At 39.7% G+C, this 15,349-nt stretch overlaps 1 protein-coding gene across 3 annotated transcripts in view; it reads right to left on the reverse strand.

Moving 5' to 3' along the window:
* The window catches only part of LHPP (phospholysine phosphohistidine inorganic pyrophosphate phosphatase), a 104,818-nt gene that overhangs the window by 45,678 nt on the left and 43,791 nt on the right, over positions 1–15,349 (reverse strand). The window contains exon 7 of one of the 3 annotated variants that reach the window (XR_014526900.1): positions 10,110–10,225. The exons of the other annotated variants lie outside the window; for them this stretch is intronic. The gene's annotated coding sequence lies outside the window, so the exon portion shown is untranslated. The remainder of the gene's footprint in view (positions 1–10,109; positions 10,226–15,349) is intronic. 3 annotated transcript variants of the gene reach the window in all.

Genomic DNA, 15,349 nt, shown 5'->3' on the forward strand with positions numbered 1-15,349 from the left:
ACACTCGACATTGCTGGCAATGATACTGGTTAAAGACCCACCCAGAATAACACCTAGCAATCCAGATGCAGCATGTGAAAAGCATTTTAAAGTATGCACATTCTGAATATATCCTTTAACCCCAAGTGGGACCTGGGCACAAGAGTACTCTTCCACTCCTGCAATTTCATGCAGCTGATATTCAGAAGCATCCTACTTCCGACCAAGGAGGCACAGGATATTCTCCATCATGGCTCCTCCATGACCATCAGAATGCTTCCCAAGCAAGGCAGAGTATTCACTGTGTTTAAAATGAATAAATTCACCCTGTAGTAAACGTGAATTCAGGACCAAGAAAAGCTGGATATTAAAAACTCTCCGAAGCGTGAACATTAAGCAGGTTTAATTATTTTGCAACGTTTCTTTTGCTTATCACACTACAAGACAAAGAGCGGTACAGGGCACTGACATGTGAGCAGCAGAAATCTAGCCTCAGATTCTTCTCCAGTTTCTAACATTTCACCAAGCACTAGCCATACATTTTCAAGCCTATCTTTGAAGTTTAACAGATAAGATTAAAAGGGGTGGGATGGAGAAAAGTCAATATTTTCCAGGTTATTAATTCTATACCCAGTACCTATTTCTGTACTTCAGTGGGTACATACAAAGCTTTGCACTTCATAATATTAAGTCCAATTTAATATCTGTTAGACTTTGCCTTTTGATCTGGGCTATAAGAAGAGATGTAGGTGAAGGATCTTCACCTGTTTTCATGGGAAGAATACCTCTTGCTTTCTTCCTGATGGGCCATCAATGCCACAAGCAACAAGTTATTGATTTGGATGCACACACTAGGCGATGTACCCATTCTCTAACGTATCCTCCACGGCAAAACATGTACCCCCAGCATAAAACCTCTCCCCTTTGAGCAGAAAACAGCTGAAAACCAGAAGAGATGAGCTCTATCCTTGGTGAACCATGTCCAAATATTGGTCTCTCAGTTTCTCATTTTGTCTAAAACATTTCGACGGCAGCATACAACCCAGGAAGAATATCAGAATATGCAACGGTCCATTAACATCACCTGACCTTAATCTAACATAGAAACGTGTGTGGCAGATGTACTATCAGTAGAGAATAATTATATGAACATAAGCAGTATGATTTAATGGGGAATGTGTGAATTTATACATTTCTTTGAAATCCAGATTTTCATTGGAAGGTCCAGCACAGCTAATCCTGTTAGCAAGAGGATTTAGGCAACGAGATGAGAAGTAACACAATAACACACATGGCGCTTCATCTCTCCGAGCTAATTTTCATGCAGTGATATTTTTAGATAAAAAGGCACCACTTCACTTTCTTGTGAGAGCAATAATAATAGATAATCAAAAGGAACTACAAACATACCTCCCCTGTGGTTTATATTCCTGGTAAGATATACCCTAGCAAAACGCAATGGTGAAAGGGAATATGTTTATGTAATAAAATCCCTTTGAAATAGCTCTTGATCCTTATGAGCTTCCTCAAAGAAACAGGGCAAATTGTGAGATTTATATTGTGTGTGTTAAATATTCATAGGGATATTTGTGATTTTCATCCTATGATTAAGCTTTGTTACCAACTGACCATACTTACCTCTGCATAATTTCTTTTACGATTATTTTTTCCCAATGTTTGAACAAGATTATATATACATTTATGTAAATGTACATCTGTGAGCATACAGCACATTACCAGAGCAGGTCTATTCTCAAAGGTTTCATAATGAATAAGACTCGCAACAACAGATTGGTTTGAGGAACAGAGTCAGTCTATGAGATTAGTTGCCCACTTACACTGGTACAGACCTAGTGAAGCCTATAGGACTACACCGGTGTAAGCAGCCTGTGAATGGAGCAGTCCATAAGCACATAGCTGTATCTTCTGGGCATAGGAACAGATCTGATAGAAAAATGAGTCTCCCTGACACTGTTGTGTGCTGCGGTGTGATTACCATAGAAATATGCAGCAGGGCAACTTAAAGTGTATGTAAGTCCATAAAGCTCCAGGAAAAGAATGGGCTCCTTTTAGCATATGAATTGCTGTTGCTCAGGGACCAAGCTTTCAATCGCAAGTCAATTTAAGAGGTTTTTTTAATCTCCCAGATGGCAGTCGCTCTAGGAAAATCAAACTATAAGGGCTTGCTGCATTACTATAAATGGTGAATTGCACAGCCCAAGAAAGATTATTTATTTATTCATTCTTAAATGCATGAAGAGCCAAACCCAGTCTGCCTTACTCATGAACATTTATTATAGTAGGACTGCTTGTGACAGCAAGGCAAGAAGGTTTTGTCCCAGAAGACACTCAGTTTCCCCCCTCAGGCACAGTAGGAGTGTACAGCATTACTGTGCAAATAAACATTCCTGGAACAGCGTCTAAATTGGAACAGAGAATTTTACCAATAAAACACAGCTAATCCTATCAACTAAAATGAATTAAAATCTAACTAGGTTGTATCTATAAAAGCATTGGCATAGAACAAATATGTGGAAAACATTCAGTGGAATAATGAAATGCGATTAGCAGGGGACACTTTTACATGTCTATGCAAGAAGTGTCACTGAGTTCCATGGTGCGTATTTCCCAGGCAAGCATGTATACAGCTGATGTCGAAACTGGTCAGAAAGGGAGTTAAACTGAAACTAATGGAGTCATCATCTCTAGGAAGAAAGCATGTAGGAATGAGCAAAGTGCAGGGGGAGTAAAGCCCAGCACAGTCAGTAGCAGTCTGCGGGGTGGGCCAGTATTGCTTACCTAGCTCTTCCCAATGCAGAGGTCACTGCCCATAACTGAGGGGTGCAAAGTGGCCAGGGGGTTGGGTGTGGTGCAGGCGCAGCAGTAGTAGGAGCATCAGATTGGCTCTGCTGCTGCACCTGCGCCACACTGACTTCCCGACTGCCTTACTCCTTCCCCTCTTGGTTACTAGCAGCAACTTCCATGTTGTGCAACAAGGTGAGTTTTCCTGCCCTGCCCTGCCCACCACTACCACCAGCAGTGATGCTAGATTAAGTGCTTCTGGCCAATTTAGACGACATCTGGAAGGCCACAGGTTCCTCATCCCTGTGTTAGCTTGCTTTATATATGATCTTAATTCATGAACAGATGCTATGTGCAGCAGCGCAGAAACAGCTATAGTGTGCTTTGATTTCATATAGAGGCTCGACAGCTCAGTGTCAAATATTTAGCTAGAGTGGGACTCACCTCTCTGTTGAAGAATAGGCCTATCTCCCAAAGTATCTGAACAGACACAAAAATCCTTTGTCCTGGCTTTGTAAGTAGAGATAACTATATCATGATTCAGTTTTCCCACCGCTAACGATGGAGGGAAAGAGACCTATCTGTCTGTGGATCTCATTCTTCCATAGCCAGCTGTTGTGGAGGATCAGTCAACTAACAATTTCCTGCTGAGTGGCTGCAACACTGACCCAGAACATCCCTGCCAGCTAAACAACCTTCTTCTGTGGGAGGGGAAATCTTTTGATCCCTGTGAAAATTCACTGGTAGGGTGCAACAATGTCTCCCCGTCCCCTTTCCCATCACACTCCTGTCTGTATAATTCTTAAAGACCCTGGAAATGTTTACATTATTAACAGCACTTTGACACATTGGCTTTTAAAAATAAACAGTCCCAGAAATGCAATTATCTTTTCCCTGCCTCATAGCACCGGAATGAAGAAAGTGCACAAATGAACGAACTATTTGCTGAAAATTGCTATCTGCACAAACTGAGGAAACTGGGGCTTTCCATGCAAAATATTTTTGCCAAGGAATGTGAAAAGGAGATCCAGACCAAACCTTAGTTGTTGTTGTTGTTGCTGTCTTCTTCTTGAGCTGGAAGCAAATTTTAACCTGAACTTGCTTTTTCTCCTCTCCTGCCTTTCTGATAACCTGTTCAGACTCTCTCTCTCTCTCTCTCTCTCATGAATAAATCACCTTTATTGGCATAGAAAAAGTGCATCAAATACATGGATCAGAACACAACACAGTTAACGAAACATAGTAGGAGATAACTTTAGGATAGAACTGTCCAGACATCGCAAGATTTTTTAGTGGCACCATGAAATTAAGTCACCATAGGTCCTAAGAGCCATTTTCGAACTTCACGATGTCTCTTCTCTTTTAAAAGTGGTAACGCAGGTGGTGCTATGGTCTAAGCCTAGGGCTTGCTGATCAGAAGGTCGGCGATTCAAATCCCTGCGATGGCGTGAGCTCCCGTTGCTTGGTCCCTGCTCCTGCCAACCTAGCAGTTCGAAAGCATCTCAAAGTGCAAGTAAAATAAATAGGTACCGCTCTGGCGGGAAGGTAAATGGCATTTCCGTGTGCTGCTCTGGTTTTGCCAGAAGCGGCTTAGTCATGCTGGCCACATGACCCAAAACTGTCTGCGGACAAATGCCGGCTCCCTCGGCCTGTAAAGCGAGATGAGCGGCGCAACCCCAGAGTTGCATGCACATCAGCCTCCTCCCGATGATGTGCATGCAGTGTGTGCTGTGCACGTGACATCACACTGGACCCCCTCAATATTGGGCGCAAGACGGTACCTCTGCTTGGTGGGAATACCCAATAGTCCAGGGATTTGGGGGAGCAGTACATGATGAGATTGCTAAATACTTCATTAATCAATATGCAGCACAACTGTCCATATTATACATGTTTGAAGGGACAGATGAAGACATTTAAATGAAGGACTTATGAAGGCTTTTGTTAGTGGTGGCAAGGCAATCTACTGCTCAAAAAATGTAAAGAGTTGCAGCGTTTTTAGTATTGAGCCTTGGTATTGAAACCGTCTGGCATATAGCTATAACGGAAAAGATAACACATGAAACATGGATATTAAAAGGAACCAAAAAACCACAAAAGCTTTATGCCATATGGTGGAAATTTGTTGTATATACCACGGGGCTGGAAAACACTCTGCCAGCTGCATCTTTACAAATAAGGTCTTCATGATTTTTTGTATGTTAATTGTACCCCTGACCATCTGTACGGACAAACTGGAGCATCTCCGGACTTCTATGTTATATTGAATTATTGTAAGAGGAAGAAGGGAAAAGAGAATAATGTACTGTATTTTTCCATCTATAAGATGCCCCCATGTATAAGACACCCCCTATTTTGGGGGACTCCAATTTAAGAAAATTGGGGGAGATGGCCTCCATGCATAAGATGCCCCCAAATTCTGGACACTATTTTTTAGGGGGGAAACCTAGTCTTATACATGAAAAAAATACGGTAATTCTTACTTTCATGCTGGCAAGCAGGGAGGGGAGAAGAGTTAGGAAAAGGTTGATGGTTGTAGTTGAATTTTGTGCATTTCAAAATTCTCATATAGTCTAAGAAGACTTCCCAAACTGGAAGACTGGTTAATAAAAATCTGGGGCTCTGGACAGATGGTTAAACTGACCATTAAGGTTCAGCAACCTAGACAGTGGGACAATAACTTCATTGAAAAGAGGAGTCTTTTCATAGCTTAATGGAATGAGAGAACACATGAGGCAGTAAACTACTATATGATTCATTTGAATAAAATGAATAAATGAATAAAATGAACAATTCAAAAAAATTATATGTGTGAGACACACCCACCAATTAAAATGTTCCTGGTAGACGGGGTATGTGTGTGTGTGTGCGCACACACACACACACACACACAGAGTACTGTGAATAACAAAACAGATATTTTATTGTAATATCTACAAAAAAACAAAAATATTTAGAAACCAGATATTTTATTTATATGGCAACATAAATCTGTTTTGTTCATTACAGTAAAGTTTATTATATTTCAGTGATTAACCAGGTCATAAAATGGATCAAAAGCAAGCTAGTGTGAAGTGCCACACACACACATACCCCTGGACCATAATCAGTGATAAACAGATATTATAATATTATGAATATTTAGCAATAAATATTTATATCTGCATATATACTGTTTTTATTTTCTTTTTAATACATATACACATCATTTTAATTATGTACTATTAATTATATGTAAGTAAAATAAAGAGGAATATATTCGTAGGCCTGAACAGAAGCAAATCATGAAAATATAAAAGCAATATTCATTTTTAAAACTCAAGTTAGATTTGCCCAAGCTTCTACACTCTGTCCCATGCAACAACTGGAAGGCCCAGTAAAGCCCTGGCCGATTTCAGGCTAAAATTCACCACAGCCAACTGTGAAGATAAATACGGTAAGTTTGTTGGAGGAAGAAGGCAAAGACACCATTTTGGTGTTCTGCAGAGTGCCTCCCCCATGCTGTAGCGCTCAGCCAGGCTCTAGCTGTTAAGGTGGTTGTTGCCGAAACATTTTCTTTTTAACACTTGACCCAAAGGTTAACGTATACATAGTTTAATCAATGCATTGCTTTACAAACAGGCTCCATCTACGGCACTTAGGCCTGCAGTGGCCCGGCCAACATTCCAGGGTGCAAGCTCTGAGGTAGATAAATCTGTGGTAATAATAGCTTTTCAATTATTTCTTTCTCTCAGATAATTCTTTCTGCATTGATTTGTTTGTTGTACAGCCCTTGTTTACATGCATATTACAGAGGCATGCTGTGGGGCATATTCTCAGTTCATGGGGCTTGCTGCTTCGTGGACCCAGTAGCCATGCATTGTAGGGGGAAAATTAATGTTGTTAACCAAGCTGTCCTTCAGAGAAGCTGTCTGCTATGTTGATATTTTCTAACGCACAGTGGATGTAATTTGGTAACATATTCCGTTTGCAAGAGATCTCCAGTTCAACCCCAGGCACCTCCAACTAGGTCTGGAAAGATTCCAGTCTGAAACGCTGGGCACCTGCTGAGTTAAGTGGATCAATGAACTGACTTGGTGTAAGGTAGATTGCTACTTTTATATCTTATTTTCAGGAAAGGTCAGCACTGTCTAAGAGACTAATCTGAAGCCTTGCAAGAGGATACAAGAGGATTTCATTTCTGATACAAACTCACCAGAGAGGGAAATAGGCAAGAAAGCCAAAACCTGTGCTCCTGTTTTTTCTTGGTACTGACTTTTCTGCTCCACTAACACGTCTGTAAAAAAGCAATTCATGAAATGCTATACTGGCTACTCATTGGAAAGTCCCCAGTTGCTGGTGAACCACACTTTGTGTATATAATGCCACCTAATGGACATTCAGGCTTATAGCCATGAAACGTTGTAATAGAGGGAGAGATTGCATATACTATATAGTACTTGCTCAGCAACTCCAAGGAACCTTATGTAGAGTGAAGGAAAAAGGTATTTGATCCCCTGCTAAATTTGCCCGTTTGCCCTCTGATGAAGAAATGACCAGTCCATAATTTTAATGGTAGGTTTATTGTAGCTGTGAGAGACAGAATAACAACAGGAAAACTCCCAGAAACCCAGAAGACAAAAGTCTGCCTGCCAACACGAATTGTGTGGGTTACTAAACTGCAGAATGCCTACATACTACCTGAGTTAGTCACAGTGGTGGGTAATTATTTGATATTTTAATGCTACTGATGCTCTTTAAAATTATGTATTTTTAGATTATTTCTTTATACTTGCTTAATTTATATTTTTTGTGTACTGCCTTGTGAAAAGGTTTGTTTTAAAGGGTAGAAGTGATGGTTCCAAGTTTTTTACCTGCCTAGGGTCAGCTGCTGAATGGCATTGCTCAGCAGGTATATGAGTCTGGGTCTCCTACATCCAAACCAGTCACAGTACATGCTGCACCACAGCTAATGTTTCCAGATTCCCAAAGGAAAACAATAGGGGTTGAAGGTAAGAAAAATCAAAGGAAGGACAACATTTCGACTCTTTTGCTTCTGGGTTGAAAATCATTAATCATTAATCTTAAAGCTACTTACCAAGGTGTGAGTCCAATTTAACTCAGTGAGACGGGTTTCTGAATAGACATGTCACCAGGTTGCACTGTTCATCTGGCAGTACAAATTATGACCTACAAATTATGGCTGGCAGTCACTATTTATTTGGATAAACTTTTCTTCATGGGGTCATTTTCTGGGGACCAAGTTATTCTAAATCCAAACACAGTGGCTTGATTAACACTGTGATTAACATCAGTCCTAGGTTCCTAAAAACTTCCATGTCCTTTCTCTTTTTCCTTAAGTCTTTATTGAAAGTTTTCCTAAGATATACATCCAGTAAATACTATATCATGTTGGTGCTTGTCTTCTTCCCATCTCAGTTCTGTCAGCTTGCTACAGTTGTGAAAGAGAATAGGAATAGAGCCAGGTATTTGAATTACATGATTCTGGAAAAAGTAATCAACAGAAATGAAAAAGGATACTCTCCGCTACCATGTTTATAGATTCGTTTCATATCTACCGAAGAAAATTCCAAGGTCAGGTTTCTTTCTGGGCTCTTTATCAAAGGGACTGTGAGCATATCCATTTGGCACATATCAATATCAGCATGTCCCAAAGAGAGTATTTGTACTTGCTCATATGCCATGCTAACTTAATGGCAACAAGAGGACAGAAGGATAGCTTTTACTGAACAGGCTCAGGATATGTCTTCAGTATATTGAGAATCTAAAGCTACATCTCTATTCCTTAGCTACCCAGATAGATACCTCGTTTACTTTTCAAAAAAATCTTCCTAAAGATGTCCATAATGCAACTCCCCATGATTCCACTGGCATGGTATAGGTCAGATAGGATCTCTTCCTCTGGGGCATCTGCCTACACCAGCTATGAATAACTGTGCATTCCCCAGCAGTCTCTGTGAGCTTGGTAGACCTATAGAAGAAGCGTGAGTTTTCACACCTTGCACTTCTCAACTGAAAGAAGCAGAAGTACTGACATATCACAGTCTCAGAGCCATCTCCTAATTGCAGCAGTAAAGAATAAATCTAGGCAAAGATCACAAAACCTTAAACACCCATAAATTGGGCTTGCACAAGAACACAACCCGGAAACATTCTTTTGACTTCAACCCTTCACTGTCCTCACCAATACACACTGCCAGGCCAAGTTAGCAAAACTTAAGTTTGCTATTAGCAAACTCAGTTTGAATGCAGCCATATTTCTATAACTCTCATTTCAGCCTGCACAGTTTTAAAGGGTATTTCCATGGCAGTTATTCAAACAGACGAGAATCAAGCAAATGTAGAAAACAATGTTATAATTGGAATAGCAGCATGTGGTATTGTAAACTAGAGAATCCGGAACAGTAAAGCTGCTTAATTGAGTTTCCATCAGGTCCAGTTGTTCAGATTAATCCAGGAAGCATCTGTCTGGCTGAACGTGTGCTCCCGAGTTGCTGAATATGGGTAAGATCTTAAATCATTTTATACACAGCATCCCGCTGCTTCCTCTCAATTGTCCTTTTATATAACAAGCTGTGCTCTGGCATCAGCAAATCCCTTGACAATCACCATATTAGTACACAAGTATACAAAAGCACAGGGCCGAGAGACCACATTTGGGCTAAATATTGCCTGCTCTGGCTAGGATACAAAAATCCTCTGCAATATGAACCAAGTAGTTTGCCTGCCACACACACACACACACACCATGAACAAAATGTTTGCCATTTCCAACCGCGTACTTTCCATTACAGCCCACCATTAAAGCAATTTCAGAGTTCTTAAAAATAGTCACAATATAATACTTCTCCTGTGACAAAGCATTGCACATCTGGCTTGTGATTTCCTTTAAAATAATACAATGATTATGTCTCAGTGTTGACTGCATAGCCAGGCGTTCTAACATAAAGTGGACCCATGGGTAGACATTGAATTCAATGCCCAGCATTAATATGTTGAGTTTTATATATGGGATGGGAAGCCACCAAGGAAGAGCTGAACTTTATGCAATTGAACACAAAATGGTCAGAGATAGCACTGACAGTAGCCAGAGCCACACTTCCTTTCAAAAGGTGTCCTAGCTGAGTATTCACAGCACCCTACGGGAAACTACTGAAAAACCTTTAGACCTCTAGCAGCAGCTCAAAATAACAGTAAGGAAAGCAACAATAAAAAATAACTACAAACTTGTTTGCATAGTGTGCAAACAAGTAATAGATTTTGAAATTCCAAGTAGATTAAAAAGATGTGGAAATCAAAGCAAAAACCCCAAAACCAGGGTCATTTACCATAACTGGGAAGTTCTTCTTTTAATTAAAATTGCAATGGCTCAGTGGTTCTTTGCTCATTGAAGTTTGTGAGGTTTGTTTGCTTTTTCACAGTGCGAGACAGTTATCCCTCTCTACTGGAAGAAATACAAATAATTCTTTAGTTGCTAAAATTATCCTTCTTGTTGCAGAGAAATACAGGAAACTCCTGCCAGACAAAGTTTGTAATTTTGCACTGGTCTCCTTAACCTGCATTAAGTAACAGTTGTCTTTGCCATGTACCCAAGTGGCTGTTTCAGAAGCAGAGAGAAAGAGCTGGAGTACAGAGCTTCCATTTCAGGACAAGCTCCTTTGCTTTAATGGCTCAGGGATCTTTAACGCAGAAGAGTGACAGAGAAAGTCCCTTGTGCATGTCCATATCCACTGAAGTTGGGGAATTGCCTTCTCGGGTGCCAACTACAAGCAATACTTTTTTTCTTTTAAAAAATGTTTACAGGTACTCTCATTTTGACTCAAGAAAATCACCATTGGGAAAAATAAATACAGCAAATGGACAAAAGTACAAAGATTCACAAAATGTTTATGCATACCCCTGTGTCCCCTCAGAAAAAAAGGACAGGTAACAAGTACCAATACAGAGATTGGTTCTTCTCTGCCCAGGGCCGGATTTAGGTTTGATGAGGCCCTAAGCTACTGAAGGTAATGGGACCCTTTATATGTCCAGCTGTCCTTTGTCAAAAACAGATTATCACTGTTTTGGGTGTTGAATATATGCTATATGGTAATTCATAGGAGCCTACACAACACAAAACACTGTTGCCGTATGTAGGTTTTATTTTATTTGCTTTTTATCTTATATTTTGGAAATGTACATCCAGTTTTTTCCTTTAATTTTTTTGGGGCCCCCCAAGAGAGTGGGGCCCTAAGCTATAGCTTGTTTAGCTTATACATAAATCCGGCACTGTCTCTGCCACTAGGCCACCTGGATTTGTAGGTCTGCATATGTATTTAGAAGAAATTATTTCCATTTTTCCTGTTGTAAGACTAACCACAAGGACAATCAATTGCTTTCTGCAGAATACAGTACAGGAAGGTTGAAGACTTGGTCTCTCTTCTTTCCCACATGAACAGATAGCTCCAACTCTGCCCACTTCGAGTGAATTGACAGTAGAAGGAAGTGACCAGGGAAAGGTGCTACCTCAGACATTAACTGCTATAATAAGCCATACCATACTGACACGAGACAATTCTGCACCTGCAGTGAAAAGAAAAATGGTGGTTCAAGGCAGGACAATGGCTTTTCCTCTGGAATCTGCATTTTAAGGTGCTTTATTCACTTTGCTTTGTATTTAAGATTGCATCTCCTCCCTGCTTTGCCGGCCTTTTTCCACCTGGCATGGGAGGGTGGGGCCCTGCCTAACTCCAGGTACAAAAGCTGAAGCTGCTGAACAGGCTGGGGTATAGTTTTGGGGTTGTTGGGGGGGGTTGTTGTTGTTGCTGTTGTTGATTTTCTTTTGTTATCTTTATTTTATATCTTATTATGATTTACACAGAACTAGATCAATTTAGTTGTGTATTTTTTGTTTTAGTTATTGTTTATGACCACTTTTGTTATGTTGTAATTATGTATTTTTTTCAGGTTGTAAGCCACCTTGAGCATGGTTTGAAGCAGCATACAAATAAAATGATGTATGTATGCCTGCATGTATGTATATTCAATCACAGAGGGATCTAAAATCCAATGACACATTTCATGTGTACCCAAGAAGAAAAACAGAAAGATGAATTCCACAAGGTGATTTTCCTTCATGGTCCCACTGAGGTCCCAGACTCACAGCTTGTGTCATTAAATTTGCTTAGATATCATCATTAATTCAGTGGTTTTACACTGCTTTATTTTCCTAACTTTACAATTTCAATTTCCCGCATTCCCTGCAATTATTGACAAACAAATTGCAACGTCTATTATGTATTTAGTTGCTTTCTATAACCAAAGTCTCAAACCGACTTACGACAGCAATAAAATCTAAAAAACACAATACATAGCAGATATACCAGTTAAAAACAATGGGCTAAATCCAGCAAAGTCATTGCATAAGCAGAATCAGTTCCACTCATGCAACTGAACTTCCCCTACTTTTTCTTCCCCACCCCTCCTCGTGCAGCTCCCCACATGCCCCTAAAATTGGTTAAGAGGGTTTGATGGAGTATAGTGAGGGAGAGAAAGTTCTGTAGTGTGTGGGGAAGTCATTCCACTCACACAATGACTTCATTGGATACAACCCAGAATTACACGCTGAATGTGCTCATCCACAATAATCAATTACAAAACAAAAATTTCTTTCACCATTCAACAGCAGGATGAACACACAGCTACTATCAGAACAGTCACAAAAACAGTATTGATGACTTAGAGAATCAAAATGTCCACCTGGCACTGAAAATACAGTGAGGTTTACAGATTCTGCAACTAAACTTGAAGAAGTCGATGGCTGAACTCCACCTGGCTAGCCCTCAAGCAGGGTAATACAATCAAAACTATGGTTTACAGATTAAACAGGCTGTAAATCTTGGGGAAAGGAATGAGGCAAAAGATTAGAAACCATCTTCCTTCCAAGATAGCTAACTCTGATTATTAAAACTGGTGCCTAACAAATGAATGGCATTAGCAGTTGGAAACAGAGACCTTCCATCCCCTTACCAACTACCCTGCTGATCAGTAATGACAGGAATAGCTCCATTTGTTATTTTCTTGCTCTTCTGACATTTAAGTTGTCTTAAGTTTATGCCTTACCTCAGCCAATTAATGAGTTTCTTTTTCTTGCTGCAGAATACTTAGCATACACTCAGTCTGCTCAATAGTTCATAACAATGACAAATGAAGCATTCTTCTTTCTCAGCAGCTTGCCTAACCATGATGTATGCAATCTGTTCCAGATGGGAAACTGCCTTTTGCTCTGGGTATTCTGAAGCCCGATTCTCACAGTGTTTTTTTCCAGTTGCAATGCAAACAAGGGACAATCTCAACACAGCAAAATGAAAATTCTAGTATTTCCCATGCCAGAGGGAACCACTTCTCAATAGGTTTCCTTGGCATTGTAAATACTATCCAACAGGGATGGCTCAATCTGTTTCTGGCATGTGTCAATTTCACATAAGTGAAACTTCTACATTCTGTCCTGTTTCTGCATTTATCTTTTTTGTTTTTGTTTTTAATAAAAGTCTCCTGAGGCAGACGGATACCAATAGTCCTGCTGCCTTGGATTGATGGGAGCTTTAGGCCAAAATATTTGGAGGGCCACAGGTTGGGGAAAGCTGATCTAGGCATTACCACTTTTTTTAGTCTTGGTTTTTAGACCTGGTTTCCAGTTTAGTTATTGATGCACCATTATTGCTACTGCAAAATAATGGCACTCACCTATTGCAACACTAAGCAAAAACTAGAGCTGCCAAATACACATTATAATTAGCTAACTTGCATGTAGATGGTTTGTTTTTAAATTGTGCTCATTATGAGAGATGAGGTTTTCTCTTCTCCTTGGCTACAATGTGTGAGCTCATCTCCCTAGCACACCTGAATATTTACATTAAGCTTATTTCTCTCAAAGGCCTGGTTATCAGCTTGGTATGCACACAATGCTTCTCTTCTTCCACCAGCGTTAAGATATACTTAACATATTAAAATGATATAAAACAAAGGTGGAAGGTAAGTGTTCATGCAGAATATTACTTCAAATCACAGGTGCCACATTTTCTACTGACTAAACACACACGCATGTACAGATTTGTTGAGACTGTCTAATCTTTCAACAATGTGGTGGCCTCTCTGAAGTCAATGTTTTAACATTGAAAGATTGGATGGCTAATATATGAGAATGCCTCTCCATACTTCCAGACCTATGTAGGTTACCCGGATATAGTATTAATGTAGAAACTTATTGTCTTTGCACTATCAACATGTTTAACCCATAGCAATGCACAAAATTCATTGCAGGAAACTAAAGATCAAGTCACTACCTCTTAATTTACATGTGATTTTATGGTACTTTTGCAATATCTCATTAATGTACTAAAACAGCAACTGATCTCATCCTAAAAACGAGTACAGTTAAATACTGCAAATAGATTATGGTTATTAAATATATATATATATAAAGGAAAGGGGGTGAATAACTTCATAGAATACTTAAATTCATATATTGGAGGGTTTGCAGTGATAGAAAACTGGTATATAGTGAGAGATGGAAGTTAATTCTAAGTATCCTGGGGATAGTATATAAAAGCGAGAAGATGAATTTGGAAAATAATAAATATATTGTGCAGCATAGTGTTCTCTTGAAACAAAAGCAAGTATTCTACCATGAAATATAAGCCTGGGAGATGGATGAACAAAAGTCTATTTAGTCATGCCATGAATACCAGAAGGTAGGTTAGATGGGTCAAAAAAGGCAATTCCTTGTTCCATAAAAAGGTGTAATTGACAAGTCTTTTAAATTATGTGAATCCAGAAGGCAGGGAAATAGGCTTTCTATTGGAACATATATTTGAAGAAAAGGAAAAAGAGGAGAAAGAACAAGCTGTGTCCACAGGAATAAAACCTGCCTCATCTGTGGTGGAAACTTTATTCATTTCTGTCAGTTCTGCTAATGTTCCATGAAACTGGGAGCCTACTATAGTACAGCTGACCTATCGGCTGTGCTGCCATGTGCTGCTGATTTTTATTTTTTTATTTTTTTAGAGATTTACTTCACCCATTAAGGTTTACATCCCAACCTTTCACACAATTACTCATGCTATGATACCCTAATAAAAGTTAGTGAGCAATAAAAAAATGAAATAAAGCCAGAAGTCTTTTTCCTTCCATTGTAAAGACAAGATTCATGTGGCTTCTCTAACACACAAAAAATGTCCACATCAAGGAAACGCTAGGGAAAAGACCATGCAAATCCGAAAAACAAGAAGAATGGAGCTTCACTTAGCTGTGATATTTCTCTCTGACCGGATCTTTGCTTAAAGACACCTGAAAACAATCAATCTGTTGGACTGTAGAGCAAGAACAGTCTAAACCAAGGGTGGGGGTTAACTTGTGGCCCTTCAGACATCACTGAACTGCAGCTCCCATCATCCCTGATGGATAGCCTAGAGTTGATGGGAGTTGTAATCCAACAACTTTCTGGGAGGGTCACATGTTAGCCACCCATTTGATCTAAACTACTCGGCCATGGCAGTGGTTTGCAAACTGCATTCTGAGGGGCTCCTGT

The sequence above is a fragment of the Podarcis liolepis genome (genome assembly GCF_965112155.1).
Source record: "Podarcis liolepis genome assembly, chromosome: 5".
In the NCBI taxonomy this organism is placed as follows: Eukaryota; Metazoa; Chordata; class Lepidosauria; order Squamata; family Lacertidae; genus Podarcis; species Podarcis liolepis.